This window comes from Coregonus lavaretus (genome assembly GCF_964263955.1).
Source record: "Coregonus lavaretus genome assembly, chromosome: 5".
In the NCBI taxonomy this organism is placed as follows: domain Eukaryota; kingdom Metazoa; phylum Chordata; class Actinopteri; order Salmoniformes; family Salmonidae; genus Coregonus; species Coregonus lavaretus.
The window spans coordinates 66,351,842-66,365,993 of NC_139992.1; positions in this window are offsets into that span (position 1 = coordinate 66,351,842).

The window sequence follows — 14,152 nt, forward strand, 5'->3', positions numbered from 1 at the left end:
CCCTATCCACATCGACAGGACTGCAGTGGAGAAGATGGAAAGCTTCAAGTTCCTTGGCGTACACATCACTGACAAACAGAAATGGTCCACCCACACAGACAGTGTGGTGAAGAAGGTGCAACAGAGCCTCTTCAACCTCAGGAGGCTGAAGAAATTTGGCTTGGCACCTAAAACCTTCACAAACTTTTACAGATGCACAATTGAGAGCATCCTGTCGGGCTGTATCACCGCCTGGTATGGCAACTGCACCGCCCGCAACCGCAGGGCTCTCCAGATGGTGGTGCGGTCTGACGAACGCATTACCGGGGGCAAACTACCCACCCTCCAGGACATCTACAGCACCCGATGAAACAGGAAGACCAAAAAGATCATCAAGGACATCAACCACCCGAGCCACTGCCTGTTCACCCCGCTATCATCCAGAAGGCGAGGTCAGTACAGGTGCATCAAAACTGGGACCAAGAGAATGAAGAACATATTCTATCTCAAGGCCATCAGACTGTTAAATAGCCATCACTAGCACATTAGAGGCTGCTGCTGACTATTGAAATAACTGGCCACTTTAAGAAATGGAACACTAGTCACTTTAATAATGTTTACAATTCTTGCACTACTCATCTCCTATGTACAGTTGAAGTCGGAGGTTTACATACACTTAGGTTGGAGTCATTAAAACTAGTTTTTCAACCACTCCACAACTGTTTTTGTTAACAAACTATAGTTTTGGCAAGTCGGTTAGGACATCTACAGTGAGGGAAAAAAGTATTTGATCCCCTGCTGATTTTGTACGTTTGCCCACTGACAAAGAAATGATCAGTCTATAATTTTAATGGTAGGTTTATTTGAACAGTGAGAGACAGAATAACAACAAAACAATCCAGAAAAACACATGTCAAAAATGTTATAAATTGATTTGCATTTTAATGAGGGAAATAAGTATTTGACCCCCTCTCAATCAGAAAGATTTCTGGCTCCCAGGTGTCTTTTATACAGGTAACGAGCTGAGATTAGAAGCACACTCTTAAAGGGAGTGCTCCTAATCTCAGCTTGTTACCTGTATAAAAGACACCTGTCCACAGAAGCAATCAATCAGATTCCAAACTCTCCACCATGGCCAAGACCAAAGAACTCTCCAAGGATGTCAGGGAAAAGATTGTAGACCTACACAAGGCTGGAATGGGCTACAAGACCATCGCCAAGCAGCTTGGTGAGAAGGTGACAACAGTTGGTGCGATTATTCGCAAATGGAAGAAACGCAAAAGAACTGTCAATCTCCCTCGGCCTGGGGCTCCATGCAAGATCTCACCTCGTGGAGTTGCAATGATCATGAGAACGGTGAGGAATCAGCCCAGAACTACACGGGAGGATCTTGTCAATGATCTCAAGGCAGCTGGGACCATAGTCACCAAGAAAACAATTGGTAACACACTACGTGAAGGACTGAAATCCTGCAGCGCCCGCAAGTGCCCCCTGCTCAAGAAAGCACATATACAGGGCCATCTGAAGTTTGCCAATGAACATCTGAATGATTCAGAGGAGAACTGGGTGAAAGTGTTGTGGTCAGATGAGACCAAAATCGAGCTCTTTGGCATCAACTCAACTCGCCGTGTTCGGAGGAGGAGGAATGCTGCCTGTCAAGTCCTCCTCTTGTTCACCATCCAAAGGACACAGGGACAACTCAAATTTCAGACTCAATCTTTTTTATTTTTAGCTTGCTTTCAGTTGATTGGTCTGTCCAGTAAATTAGCCAGTAAATTAGGTTGTAAACCTTTAAAGACAGAACAAAAAAGTTACCATTTTAATGAACTTAAATTAGTTTAAACATTTAAATAAACATTCTAAGTAACTTAAATGAATTAACCATTTAAGCCTTTTACCATTGGTGTCTTTGGACTGAACCTGTGAGTGAACTTGGAGTCTTCTCTCTGAAGTTTGTTCTTCTGAATGACTGAGCCCCTCCATGCCTTCACAGGTGCTCCAAATCAGTGAAAATGATTGATCAGGTGACAAGCAGCCGGTTTGCTGCTGCTGGTGCACTCTGGGAAGTGTAGTTCTTTGATTCACTCCTGAGATTCAGCTCAACACCTCCCACTTGAGCTCCTGTTTTTTTCAAATCCAGAGAGGTCACACAAGCCCTTCACACCTCTGTTTGTTCTTCAATGGGAAGTAGAATGACAAGGCGTCTGACATCTCTATGAAGAATTGTGGCTGGGATTTTGGTTTGAAGCCTCTTCGTTCTTTCACCGTTTGCTCTTGTGGGCCCTTTTTTGCTGTTTGACTTTGTGATGTGAACAGGATAGCTCGGAAAAGTCTTCACAAGCACATCTCTTACGATGCCTTTGCTGTCAGCATTGACACCGACCACTCTAGCCAGCTTGTACTGTCCTCTTAGGGCGTTTTGTTCAGCCAACCAGACCACATCTCCAACAGCAACATTTCGCTCTTTGGTGTGCCATTTGTTCCTTATGAACAGATTAGGTCCAGCCAATTGGCTCCACTTCTTCCTGAAATGGCTTAACTCTGCTTGAATATGTTTAAGTCTTTTGTAAGGGTAGCCATCAAACTGGAAATCTCCAGGGTCTCCCTTTGGATTGGTACGTCCTAAAAGTAGAGAATTCGGGGTGATGTACTCTACACAGTCTTCTCTGCTTTGAGTTCTTGCATCGATGGGTCTCTCATTAGCAAGGTTGGCTGCCATGAAGAGAAAAGTTTGGAATTCTCCCCACGTGAAAACACCATCTCCACCAAGGTTGCTCAACGCCCGCTTCACTACTTTGACAGCTGCCTCTGCGGCACCATTCCTATGGGGAGAGTCTGCAGGGTGGATCTTCCATGACCATTCTGTACCATGCTTGGCAGCTGTGTCTTCAAGTTCAGACTTGTTTAGTTGGATAAGGAATTTTTGAAGTGCGGGTTTAGCTCCCACAAAGTTAGTGCCAGGGTCTGACCAGAGTTTCCTGGGGTGTACTCTCAGTCAAGTGAACCTTTGATAGGCTAGCAGGAATCCTTCAAATGACATGTCACTCACCACTTCAGTGTGTATGGCTCGGGAAGCCATGCAGCAGAAGACTATTCCCCATACTTTGAGTCTAGTTCTCTTCTTGACCTCATCTTTCACTTCATAAGGGCCAAACCGGTCCATGGTGGTGAATTCAAAAGGTGCAGCTGGGCCTGTTCGCTCTAGAGGCAGGTCAGCCATGATTTGTTGACACTGTTTTGCCTTGATTTTCCTGCAGACCACACAGCTGTCAACCATTTTCTTGGCAAGTCTACTGCCTTTTATTACCCAGGCTTTCTTCCTCATCCAGAGAAAGGTTCCCGCCACTCCCTCGTGGTTTGCTTTGTGGGATTCTTGTGCCAGCAGTGTAGACACCCATGCTTCAAATGGTAAAACTGGCACTGCTGTCTTATATTCGTTGAATGTCTGAATTCTGCCTCCACAAACTAGCAGCCCAGAGTTCACATCTTTGTACACTGTCAGTCTGCTTAGAGTTGTGTCTGAAAAATCTGTACCTTCTTGAGCTGCGAGGAAAAGGTCTTTGAGTGCATCTTCATGTTCTTTGACAGTCAGCACAGCTTGCTTGGGTGATCTTACCTCCTTCTTTGCCTGTTTAGGGGCCCGGCCCTTCCTCTTCAGCCACTGCTTGGCTGCTAGACAAACCCAGGCAACGACTCTCACCAGTTTGGACAGGCTACTGAATCTTCTTACTTCCACAAGATCTTTAACCCAGCCAGTGGGCTTCCTTCTAAGAATAGTTGGGTTTACCACAGGTATTCCCTCTTGAGTTTCACTCTTTGGACTTTCCTGAGTGCCTTGTAGGTCTTCTTTCTGCTGACTACTTCTTGCTTGAGCTCTTGTTAATGCACCTGAGAATGCCTTCCTCTGGAGCTTGTTTACACTCTCCCTGGCATGAGCTGCAACCTCTCCAGCTGATTTTATAGGCCACTCCTCCACTGGCCACTTTAGGAACTCTGGTCCATTTTGCCATGTGGAATTCTCCTTCAAATCTTCAGGAGCACCCCCTCTTGTTATAATGTCAGCTATGTTTAGATCCCCACGGATCCACCACCAGTCTTGCACTTGTCCAGCCTTCTGGATTTCACCCACTCTATTTGCAAAGAAGGTTTTGTACCCATAACTGACTCTTTGAATGGCTCCTAAGACCGTTTGACTGTCAAGTAGATGGAACAATCTCTCGATCTTCATTCGAGCATGCTTTTCCACATACTTCCTGATCCTGGCTGCGAAGACCGCACCACAGATCTTAGCTTTTACAGCTTCTCCCTTCTGATCCAGGGGTGTCAGCTTGGCTTTTGATTCAACGAATCGAACTTTAGTGCCTTGACTTGTCTCCCATCTTAAGTACATCACAGCTCCATAGGTTTTGTCACTTCCATCAGAGAATGTGATGCCCCAAGGTTTCCCTTCGCAGCCAGCTGGTGTGAGGCTCCTGTGGAATTTCACCTCTCCAAGCTGCACACATTCTTCAAAAAGCTGTAGAGCTTGTCTTCATCCATTTGGTAGCCGATACCCAAGGCTTTGTTGTCTTCGTCCCTCATTTGATTTGGAAGGATTAAGGTTTTACTTTGTGTCTTTGTTAGAACCTCCATCTCCATTCCTTGCCTCCCACTTTGCCATGACCGGACCCATGGTTTGAGGAAGAACCCTCCAGCTTTCAAGATCTCTTCGACATTTGCTGTGATTTTGTCAAGTTTATTCAGGTCATTTTGGGAGGTTAAGAGGTCATCCACATAACTGTCCTCTTCAATGACTCTGCGCTCATCCTCCAAGTGAAGAAAGTTGGGCAGGCGTGCTGTTTCCCTCATAGCCAACTGAGCAATGCAACCAGCAGGTCTGTCCCTAATGTTGACTCTGGTTATTGCATATTCAATTATCTCTTCATCTGGGCTGTCCCTCCAGAGGAACCTGTGAAGATGCATCTCACGCTCCTCCAGCCATACAGAGTTGTACATCTTTTTGATGTCTCCTAGAGATGCATACGTCCCTTCTCTGAACCTCAGCAAGACAGCTCTTATAGGGTTGAGAACGTCTGGTCCCTTCAGAAGAAGATCATTCATACCCACGCCTTTGTATTTCTGGCTACCATTCCATACAATACGAACCGGTGTTGTCACCGAATGAGGGTTTGGTGCCACCAGGTGGCTTACGTACCACACTGGTCCGTTCCACTAGTCCATGATTTTGTTGGTGAGTTTTATGGCTGCGCCTCGCTCGACCATTTCATGGATCTGGGTAGCATATGTGACTTTCCAGTCTGGCTCTCTGCTTAGTTGCTTTTTCATCCTTAAGAAACAAGCCTGGACTGCACTTTTGTTGTTTGGGAGAGAGGCTGGATCTACCGTCCAAGGATACTTTGCATCCCAATGTGGAGCCGGTGTGTGAGCATCCCCCTTCTTGTAGGTGAGGCCTCCTTTAATGATCTCCAGTTCCCTCTCCTCTGCCAGGGTCATTTATTTTCCTCCCGGTGGACAGTTTCCACATCGGCATCCTCCACATCTTGGCTCACATGCAGCTCCGATGCTGTCCCAGTGCCACCACTCAAGGAACTCACGGTTACTGGCAGCTGTAAATTTGGTCTGAGTCACATCCTCCTGCTGTAGCTGGGCTGTGTCAGATGTTGGACTTGTGATTTCTTGATATTTGACAGCTGCTGTCCTCATGGAGCGAGCGAAGTGTGCTTTGGACTCATATGCTGCAACCTCCACTTCTTCAAATAAGTCGGGATGTGCTCCACCCACTGTTTTCCCCAATGGACCCTCCCACAAGACGAGGTCTCCCATGATTTTTACCCTCTGGGGAGCGAGTCTTCCCTCTCGATGGCTAATGAGAAGTTCAATTCTGTAAGTTTGACTTCTGGGAAGAATTTTTTCAACTTCTCAGGTTCAATTACTTGATGCACTCTGGCGATTTCCTCCAAGCCGTAGCAGACCATTTCATGAGCTCTCTCTGTCCCTTTAGGTGTCTTGACTCTGACCTTGAGGAGATACCTTTGTGTGTTCACCTCCATGGTCATACCACCAACCCCATGCACAACTAAAGTTATCTTCTCATGTCTTAACCTCAGTCTTTCAGCAGCCTTATAGGTAATGTAGTTTGTGTCTGAAGCAAGGTCAATTAAAGTCCCAATCTTCTGCCCTGCGTTTGCCGTGACTTGCATCAACATCATGATGACAGGAAGTTCGGAGAGCCCATTTCTCTGCAGTAGCTCAGACTGGCCTGAAGCATCGAGTGTCACTGCGGTTTTGTTGGTGTTGGTGAAAGCCTTTCTGTATCGATCTGCCATTTCCTGGGAAAGTTCAGACAAGATCTCCTCTTGTTCCTCCGTTAGTTTGCTTTCACCTTTGCCGTCTTTTCCACTCTTTCTCTCTTCCCCTCTTTTGACTTCTCCTTTTGGGCAGAGGAAAAAATGGTGGTCTGGGGCACCACCTTCCCTTTTACAGTCTTTGTTTCTGCATAGGAAAGTGTCTTTGCAGTATCCATCTTCATCATGGCATCGAGACATTTTCTCCCAGCTTTCTCAATACAGTTTTCTTTTCAGGTAGCTTAAGTCTTTTGAACTTTCTACAGAAGAAAATGTTGTTGTGCCCACTCACCACATACACCACATACCTCATCAAGCTCTTCTTTCTTTGTGGTTTTTGTTGAGGCAATCTTTATGTCATACTTCTTGTCCAAACGATCTGAATTTTCCACCTTCTCCACAGTTCTGAGCTGTTCAAGTCTCTCTAGTATTTCTTCTTGACTTTTCAGGAACTTCAAGAGCATGACAAAGTGGTTGTCTGATGTGACATTGTTTCTTGGTTCAACCATGAACATCACCCAGTCTCTTTTAATGAAGTCAGGCAACTTGCTTTCAATGGATCTAATTACCAGTGGGTTATTTATGGCTCCAGAGTTTCCTAACTCTGTGAGATCTGCTAGAGCCTTCTCCACTGACTGTATGAGATCAATGACCTTTCTTGGTTGGTTCCCTTTCATATGTGGCATCTTCTCCAGCTCTTCCAGGATTTCCAATATGATGGTTGACTTGTTGCCATACCTGTTCTCCAGGACTCTGAACATGTCATCGGCAGTGGTGTAGGTTGAAAGTCTGAGGTCTTTTGAGATTTTGTCATCCACACTCTCCAGGAGTTGAATTTTCTTAATTTCAGTTGATCCGGATGTCTCTCCCTGCTTTTGCAGCCTTTCCCAGTCCTTCCTCCATCTGTGATATTCTCTCTTGCTTCCATTGAAGATAGGTAGAGAGATTGGCTTGATTCTCACTATTGGTGTGGATGTTGCCGGTTGGGGTAGTAGTTTCACTCCTGTGCCTTGCTCATTGATCGTCCATGCAGTGGCAATTTCAGGTCTCCTTAACTCAAGCCTGTAGTAGAATACTCTTACGTCCTTGACTCTTCCATCTAATTCGTCCTTTAATTCTACAGGGATCCATCGCTCCCATATTGACATTGCTGAGATGGCCTCTTTTATTCTCTTGTCCAAGAGAGCGAGGTGCACTTCATAGCCCTCTAAATTGGCACTTTCCACAGGTACATCAGTCGCTTTATCATTGGCTTTTTCTGCTTCCAGGATTGCCACAAGAAGTTCACTCCTTCCATACCTCGACCACAGGTTTGTTTGAACAATGTCTCTTATTTCCGCCAACTTTGTTTCACCTTCATTTACAGATCTATCAATGTCAGCCTCTTGCTGTTCATTAAGACCTGGTTCCTTATCCTCAGTCATGTCAGCCTCCAGTCCAATCCTGTTGTCATCGTTGGCATCGAGCATCTTTCTGAAACAATCTGAAAGCTTAGCGAATTCCTCCTTTAACTCCACTTGAAGCATGCTGCTTGCTCCTCTTGAAATGAAGTTGGCTTGTCTGGTGAAGCTGCTTTTTGCAGTGGTCCTCTCCTTTTTGAGCTGCTGGACCGACTTCCCCAGGACATCTTCCGCCATCTTGACTTCCTCTGCGTCAACAGCTTATTTCTGGATCTGAAGCCGTTTATCCTCAGGGCCAGGCCGCTCCGCGTGGTTTACAACTGTCAAGTCCTCCTCTTGTTCACCATCCAAAGGACACAGGGACAACTCAAATTTACGACTCAATCTTTTTTATTTTTTGTTTGCTTTCAGTTGATTGGTCTGTCCAGTAAATTAGCCAGTAAATTAGGTTGTAAACCTTTAAAGACAGAACAAAAAGTTAACATTTTAATTAAACATTTTAAAGAACTTAAATTAGTTTAAACATTTAAATAAACATTCTAAATAACTTAAATGAATTAACCATTTAAGCCTTTTACCATTGGCGTCTTTGGACTGAACCTGTGAGTGAACTTGGAGTCTTCTCTCTGAAGTTTGTTCTTCTGAATGACTGAGCCCCTCCATGCCTTCACAGGTGCTCCAAATCAATGAAAATGATTGATCAGGTGACAAGCAGCCGGTTTGCTGCTGCTGGTGCACTCTGGGAAGTGTAGTTCTTTGACTCACTCCTGAGATTCAGCTCAACACTGCCTATGACCCCAAGAACACCATCCCCACCGTCAAACATGGAGGTGGAAACATTGTGCTTTGGGGGTATTTTTCTGCTAAGGGGACAGGACAACTTCACCGCATCAAAGGGACGATGGACGGGGCAAAGTACCGTCAAATCTTGGGTGAGAACCTCCTTCCCTCAGCCAGGGCATTGAAAATGGGTCGTGGATGGGTATTCCAGCATGACAATGACCCAAAACACACGGCCAAGGCAACAAAGGAGTGGCTCAAGAAGAAGCACATTAAGGTCCTGGAGTGGTCTAGCCAGTCTCCAGACCTTAATCCCATAGAAAATCTGTGGAGGGAGCTGAAGGTTAGAGTTGCCAAACGTCAGCCTCGAAACCTTAATGACTTGGAGAAGATCTGCAAAGAGGAGTGGAACAAAATCCCTCTTGTGATGTGTGCAAACCTGGTGGCCAACTACAAGAAACGTCTGACCTCTGTGATTGCCAACAAGGGTTTTGCCACCAAGTACTAAGTAATGTTTTGCAGAGGGGTCAAATACTAATTTCCCTCATTAAAATGCAAATCAATTTATATAATTTTTGACATGCGTTTTTCTGGATTTTTTTGTTGTTATTCTGTCTCTCACTGTTCAAATAAACCTACCATTAAAATTATAGACTGATCATGTCTTTGTCAGTGGGCAAACGTACAAAATAAGCAGGGGATCAAATACTTTTTTCCCTCACTGTACTTTGTGCATGACACAAGTAATTTTTCCAACAATTGTTTACAGACAGATTATTTCACTTATAATTCACTGTATAACAATTCCAGTGGGTCAGAAGTTTACATACACTAAGTTGACTGTGCCTTTAAACAGCTTGGAAAATTCCAGAAAATGATGTCATGGCTTTAGAAGCATCTGATAGGCTAATTGACATCATTTGAGTCAATTGGAGGTGTACCTGTGGATGTATTTCAAGGCCTACCTTCAAACTCAGTGCCTCTTTGCTTGACATCATGGGAAAGACCCCAGAAAAAAAATTGTAGACCTCCACAAGTCTGGTTCATCCTTGGGAGCAATTTCCAAATGCCTGAAGGTACCACGTTCATCTGTACAAACAATAGTACGCAAGTATAAACTCCATTGGACCACGCAGTCGTCATACCGCTCAGGAAGGAGACACGTTTTGTCTCCTAGAGATGAACGTACTTTGGTGCGAAAAGTGCAAATCAATCCCAGAACAACAGCAAAGGACCTTGTGAAGATGCTGGAGGAAACAGGTACAAAAGTATCTATATCCACAGTAAAACGAGTCCTATATCGACATAACCTCCCGAGTGGCGCAGCGGTCTAAGGCACTGCATCTCAGTGCTAGAGGCATCACTACAGATCCTGGTTAGATTCCAGGCTGTATCACATCCAGCCATGATTGGGAGTCCCATAGGGCGGCGCAGAATTGGTCTAGCATCGTCCGGGTTTGGCCGGGGTAGGCCGTCATTGAAAATAAGAATTTGTTCTTAACTGACTTGCCTAGTTCAATAAAGGAAAAATAAAAAAAGCTGAAGAACACCATCCCAACCGTGAAGCATGGGGGTGGCAGCATCATGCTGTGGGGGTGCTTTGCTGCAGGACGGACTGGTGCACTTCATGTGGATATATTGAAGCAACATCTCAATACATCAGTCAGGAAGTTAAAGCTTGGTCGCAAATGGGTCTTCCAAATCGACAATGACCCCAAGCATACTTCCAAAGTTGTGGCAAAATGGCTTAAGGACAACAAAGTCAAGGTATTGGAGTGGCCATCACAAAGCCCTGACCTCAATCCTATAGAACATTTGTGGGCAGAACTGAAAAAGCGTGTGCGAGCAAGGAGGCCTACAAACCTGACTCAGTTACACCAGCTCTGTCAGGAGGAATGGGCCAGAATTCACCCAACTTATTGTGGGAAGCTTGTGGAAGGCTACCCTAAATGTTTGACCTCTGTAGCTCAATTGGTAGAGCATGGCGCTTGTAACACCAGGGTAGTGGGTTCGATCCCCGGGACCACCCATACGTAAAAATTTATGCTCACATGACTGTAAGTCGCTTTGGATAAAAGCGTCTGCTAAATGGCATATTATTATTATAAGTTAAACAATTTAAAGGCAATGCTACCAAATACTAATTGAGTGTATGTAAACTTCTGACCCACTGGGAATGTGATGCAAGAAATAAAAGCTGAAATAAATCATTCTCTCTACTATTATTCTGACATTTCACATTCTTAAAATAAAGTGGTGATCCTAACTGACCTAAAACAGGGAATTTTTACTAGGATTAAATGTCAGGAATTGTGAAAAACTGAGTTTAAATGTATTTGGCTAAGGTGTATGTAAACTTCCAACTTCAACTGTATTCTACTGTATCTTAGTCCATGCCGCTCTGTCATTGCTTTGAAATTGAGCTCAGGTGGTCCTCTGTAGCTCAGCTGGTAGAGCACGGCGCTTGTAACGCCAAGGTAGTGGGTTCGATCCCCGGGACCACCCATACACAAAAATGTATGCACGCATGACTGTAAGTCGCTTTGGATAAAAGCGTCTGCTAAATGGCATATTATTATTATTATTATTATTATTATTATTATTGCTTGTCCATATATGTATATATTCTTAAATTTGATTCCTTACTTAGATTTGTGTGTATTGGGTATATGTTGTGAAATTGTTAGGTATTACTTGTTAGATTTAACTGCACTGTCGGAGCTAGAAGCACAAGCATTTCGCTACACCCGCAATAACATCTGCTAAACACGTGTATGTGACAAATACAATTTGATTTGATTTGATTTGAAGTGGTGATAAACCCAGTCATTCTGGATGGAGGCTAACTACTGTTTAGTCTAAATTACACTACAGTGCCTGGAAATACGATGACATTGCTAAAGTAGTCAAATATTTAGTAGGAAACAACTTTGCCAGCATTATCATGTTGTCAGATTTACTTTAGACAGATGGCAATGTTGTCATTAGCTAGCAAGGTTTGTCAAAAATAGCTAGCAATGCTAACGTTAGCTATCTAAAATCCGGTGGCCTCCATTCAATCTTAGCTAGCTAGCTAACGTTATACTGCATCTAAAGTCAATCTGGTGACATCAAAATGATGAGAAAAGGTTTTCCTACCAATTATTTGCCTCCTTTTGAATGACATTGTATTTCCAAGCCACTGTAATGCATTTTTGATTAAATCTTCATCAATGTTATTTGATGATGCATTGAGTAGAATGCTCAGTCGGGCAACAGTCCAAAACGAACGTTCAAAACAATATTGTGATGAAACATGCAACCCATGAATATGATGACAGGTTTGAGCCAGCCATGCAGATGTAGCAGAAGTACGCTAGTCCCAGCTAGCTTAGCTCAGTGATATTCCCCTCCCCACAAAACAGATGGAAGATGTACAACCTCCAAAGATATAAATTAGTTTATCATGGTGAACAATTAACAGTGATAAATATTTTGATTTTACAGGATTTCAATAGGCCCAAAGCTGCCGTTTTTATAACAATATTAAGTCATTTCTGGGTAACAATTAAGTACATTACTGTAATAGATTTCCACTAAAAGTGGCAAAAATAGCTTTTTAGCAAAAAACTATTTCTCCAGCAAGAATTTAGCTAGGATTGTCTGGAAATGGTCTGAGTGGGGAGAGGAAAACTAGCTGTTATTGGCAGAGAAGTATGGAACTATCTTTGTTATTGGTCTATTAACCAATTTACTGCATGGTGATGTCACCCTGGAAAGCCGAAACTCCCGCCCATGCAAACCTGCTGATTAGAAGGTCCTGTGTAGATTGTATTTTCAACCTGCAACTATCAGGAAATAACACAGATTTTTTTTTAAATCACGCTTTTACAGTGTTAGTTTCATCAGCTGTTGTACAATATGAAATAACCACAGGAAAAACTGAAATTTGACTACACTGGGCCTTTAAGGCTTACAAGGAGGTAATGAGTATCTCAGGTTGTTCATTATACCAAATTAATTAACCCAAATAATTTAACAGCCACTGTATTCATTTAGTCCACAAAGGCAACTTGACTTATTTGTCCTCATTTAACTTTGGAATTTACATGCTCTTTCTCAAAACTGTCCTTTAGAAATAAATCCATTATTGAGGCACACACTATCCGTGACCGTTGGCTCAGACTATGTGCTTTTGACATTCTGCAGGTGGGAGGATGTGATATGTATTTAAAAATGCAAAATTACATCTAATGTTTACGTTGCTGCTTGTTTCACAGACCCCGGGTGTAAGCGACCATCTGGTCCACCGGTCAGAAGTATGTTGTTGGCAGTGCTTAGAGCTGCTCCACTGGCCTCTATCTCAAACTGTTATCAGATTTCTGCTCCCTGGAAGACCTAAGACAGGGGCACTATAAGAATAACAATATGTTAAAGGGGGAGGAGAAAGGAGGAGGAGAGCATACATACAAGTTGTCTGGCCAAGCAGCCAGACTTTGTCACATTACAGATGGAATCACTTCAGAAATGTGCAGAATGAATCTCATAATGAAGTGAAGAGTGCAGATTAGGTGTGTGTCATGTTTCTCCAGAGAGATATGATATATGTCCAGCAGCACCTATTTGTGCACAGTCACCTCAGTGGTGGCTTTTATTAGGAGGAACTTAGAGGCAGAGGGAGGGAGAATGCCACACAAAGATGGGATTTTAATACTTTGGTTTCTAGGGTGCTATGCTCTCTATTATAAAGGTGTCTGTCTGTGTAACTATTTTTGCGTTCATCGCTGTAATGATTTTGTTGTTTGTTGATGCATTCTTTGGAGACATTTTCGAATAATGGTAGGATTTCTCTTTAGCTCTGCTTATAAATGTAATGCACATTTTTAAAAATTAATGTACTCCCGTTCTCTTTTTTTATACCCCCATTTCTTCCTTTGACAGCACTATTGCATGCCTCTGCTATTTATCTTCCCACATTTTAGGAGAATGAATTGCTCTGCGCTGTCACTGGGCCCCGGCCAAGAATTCATTTTTGTGGGTCAAGTGTTTCAGAATGTCATCTTTGACAGGAACCATCCAACACAATGAATACAGGGACGAACCTGGCCTTCCCAAGTTTTTCAATCACTGCATACACACAAATGCATAGCAACTGTGGAGGGGACATATGTGTGTGTGTGTGCTCGCGCGCACACACACACACACACACACACACACACACACACACACACACACACACACACACACACACACACACACACACACACACACACACACACACACACACACACACACACACACACACACACAGCACCAAGTGTACATGGAAATCAATATTGAATTAAAACACCCGAAGCTCATGAATAAAAAACAGAGTTTGGGTATAGGGCAGCTAGTGTTGTAGGAGTACACAGTGGGCTAATGAAGCTGATGTTGCATGGTAGAATTCAGTAATTGCCATGCACAAGTGAGGTATTAGACAGGATGTAGCTAATGGGAAAACAATCACATTTAACATGGCTGCTTGGTTCTAGCTGTTCAATAAGTGAGCAGCAGGCTAGCTTACAGCAAACAGCAGGCAGGGAGTTTGCTGTGCTGCCTGGCTGCGAGGAGGTAGCAGGGTTTTAATGCAATCAGACGCTAACAGACAATCTATTTACAGTGTGCTCT